Source organism: Pseudorca crassidens, chromosome 5 (assembly GCF_039906515.1).
Source record: "Pseudorca crassidens isolate mPseCra1 chromosome 5, mPseCra1.hap1, whole genome shotgun sequence".
NCBI classification, from domain to species: Eukaryota; Metazoa; Chordata; class Mammalia; order Artiodactyla; family Delphinidae; genus Pseudorca; species Pseudorca crassidens.
The window spans coordinates 16,054,188-16,057,755 of NC_090300.1; positions in this window are offsets into that span (position 1 = coordinate 16,054,188).

Below are 3,568 nucleotides of genomic sequence, written 5' to 3' on the forward strand. Positions count from 1 at the left end.
AGCACCCTCATAAAAGGGACCCCGAGAGCTCTCCCACCCATTTTCCACCACAGGAGTATACAAGAAGGCAGCAGTCTAACACTGAGAAGAGAGTTCTAACCCAAACTCAGCCACACTGGCACCCTGATCTTGGAGTTTCAGCCTCCAGAACTATGAGAAATAAAAATCTATTGTTTAGGGCTTCCCTGGTGGCGCAGTGGTTGAGAGTCCGCCTGCCGATGTAGGGGACACGGGTTCGTGCCCCGGTCCGGGAAGATTCCACATGCCGTGGAGCAGCTGGGCCCGTGAGCCATGGTCGCTGAGCCTGCGCGTCCGGAGCCTGGGCTCCGCAACGGGAGAGGCCACAACAGTGAGAGGCCCGCGTACCGCAAAAAAAAAAAAAAAAAAAATCTATTGTTTATAAGCCATCCAGTCTATGGTTCTTTGCTATGGCAACCCGAACTAAGAAAAAAATCCCAGGCAGGAATCTGGCCTGAGGCCAGATCACCTACCTATACCCACTATAAGGAGGTAAGGAAAGAAAACTTTATTCAGACCTTTTGGCCTCTGGAGTGAGAGCATTTTACCAAGTCCCTTGATGACATATAGTTCTCCAAATAGGAGAGATTTGAGGGGCTGGACACCCAGAAGAATGGCAAATGATGATCAGTAGATCATCCACTAACCTCAGCCACTAGTTTGTGGAGAACATTTGGATCACAACATGGGCTACCACCACTGTGACTTTCAAAGTGGTTGCTCATCAGGTAGGCGACGGGATAAACTAAGCCCTCCGAGCTCTTGCCTTTGGTCCCCTATGGCAGATAAAATAATGCCCTTACTTCTATGCATGTCAGACTGATTTCCAATAGCCAGAACATACAACTTTGTCAGAAGGCTGTCCTTAGGCTGCTGGAACCCATTCTGCCTGCGTGTAAGGGCAACTCAAAGTGCCTGGGTAATTTGTAACTCATCAGGGCCATCCCTTAACCAATAATTTATAGGGTTTGTATGTGTGAATACCTCAGCTCCCTTGCCCCTTGAGTAGGATCATAATGAAGTATGTGTTTTACACCATTTCCCAAAACTTCTTCAAAGGTTTGAACTTTAGTTGCACGGTGTGGTAGCTGGCTTAATAGTGTACCCCTTACAGAATGCCTTCCCTTCCTTATATTACTACACACACACACACACACACACACACACACAAACACACACACACACTCTTCTGCCCACGTCTCCCAATATTGCAAATAAACTGTATGTGCTCAATCTTTGTCTCTGTATCTGAATGTTGACATACTATTTTGCAAACATATCAGGAATGTTGAGGTGACTCTCACCATAAAGCTCTGTACCACAAAAACAATTACAGATGTCTAACCAGACAAATCAGAGAATAAGAAAATGCTATTTTCTTTCTCTATTAAAGAATCATTATTAAAATTAGACTACTTGTGTTTATAAAATATCTGACCCTATGATGAAAACACTGATGCTAGGAAGGAAGGAAAGAAGGAAGGGAGGGAGGGCAGGAGGGAGAAAGAAAATTTAGAAGGAAGAAAGAGAAAGAAAACAGACAATCATTATTCAGGAGAATCAGAAGGACATAAAAAGGATGGGTCTTGGACTTCTGGAAGATGATAAGGCAAATTGCTTTGAGGCAACAGGGTAAGAGGGAAGGGCCCTAAACCCTGGGAAAACAACATAGGAGAAGCAAATGAGAAGGGATGTAAATCACTGGGTAATCAAAGCCAAAGCTATTCTGCAGGGCGCTGCAGAAAGCTGTCAGAAGAAGCAAAGTCAGGTCAGCTCTCCGTGACTGAAAAAGTACAAAGCCGTCAAGTCTCAAAACTGAAGGGACTGATCTTGATGTCTGATGGCATGCAGTAGCTTTTGGGGCTGCTGTTCTCTTCTGGGAATTGGGAGAAGGAGGCTCTTGTCGGATGTTCCCGTACAAGGAGGAAGATGACTTGAACATATTTTCTCTGTCTCCACTACATCCTGAAAATTGAATTGTGCTGATAAAGATCAGACAATGGTGTTGAAGCACTGAACTCTTTATTAAATAATAGCCCGAGTGCTGAACTCTAATATCATTTCCGTCTTTGTAGGAAAGGGAAAGGATTTGGCTGTCACCTGACTCTGTACAGGTAGGAGGATGGAGCATTAGCCACTATGTGCTCTGTGGTCAAATTTCCCTCTGATGAAGGGAGCCAGCTAGGCAGTCATCATGGAAGGGCAAAGGTGACGATCCAGAGGAGAGAAAGATCCTTGGGGCTGAAGGAGGGCTAAGAATAGAAGTGGAGAAGGGATAAGGAACTGGCTGGTTGTGGAGATGAAATGCACCAAAACAATAGCTGGACTCCAGCTCTCACCTAAAGAGGATTTAGGAAGGAAAAAATCTTGGAATCAAGTTTGGGTGAGGAATCCTCAAAATTGTTGGTGTTCCATTCTCCTGAAGAAGGTAAAGTACATAAATTTGGGCAGCAGAGACAATCTGGTTAATACAGGGAATTCTGGCTATTTATTTGTGAAGTTAGAGCTGAACAGTGTCATTGTCATGAACTATAAAGAAGATTCTGGACTAGATGCAAGGGCTGCAGGGAGTTCTCACAGTGGTCCCAGAAGCTGACACATGGGGGGCTGATTGCAGATTGATTTTCCCATTGATAATACAGTACCATGATTCCCTTTCCTGAGTGTCATAGCTGAGGCCTCATTAGCCCTTCTAATGGAGAGGAGAGCAGATATCCATCTTGAGTCTTCTTGAATGCCAAGAAGTGCTCATGGTAAGGGATGTGGTCTAGGTGGCCTAGGTCATATCAGCTCACCTATGGTGGCAGGCAGTAGATTTTTTTTTTTTTTTTTGGCCATGCCTCGTGGCTTGTGGGATCTCAGTTCCCTGACTAGGGACTGAACCTGGGCCATGGAAGTGAAAGTGCCAAATCCTAACCACTTGACCACCAGGGAACTCCCCCAGTAAATATCTTTTTAAAAGACTAAAAATCATGGTTGATTCTCTCCCTAGGCTGGTGACTTCTCTGTCTGAAATGCCAGGCATGATTTCTCCCAAAGTTTAGCTGGAGTGGTTTCACATTCTGGTCAGTACATGCACAGGCATGCAAATGCAATGAAAATCACACTAGGTCATTAATAACTGTAGGCACTGGCAGGTGACAGATGTGAAATAAATTGGTTCCTGCACATTTCTCTACTCAATCTTTTAAAAATTAGTTTTGAACTTTCTGTGAGTTATACGTCAAAATATGTCTTCTATTTTGAACTTAATGCAATGTTTATAAGAATGTTCTAATCTGAATGTGCAGTTACTCAATGATTACTCAAAGAATTGTATGTGCTTGTATAATTCTGAAGAATTATTTACTTAATCAAATGTTTAAAAGGTTGAAGAGGTGTCAAAATGTTCAAAATATCAAATGGCAATGTCAAAACTCTAATGAAACCTTAGAGAAGAGATTAAATAGATCACAGACCAAAAAGAACCAGTGACAAGGAAGACAGATAACCCTGAAGAAAAAGATGACTGCAGAAGAGATGAAGAGTGAACACAGGTGCCTCTGAGAAT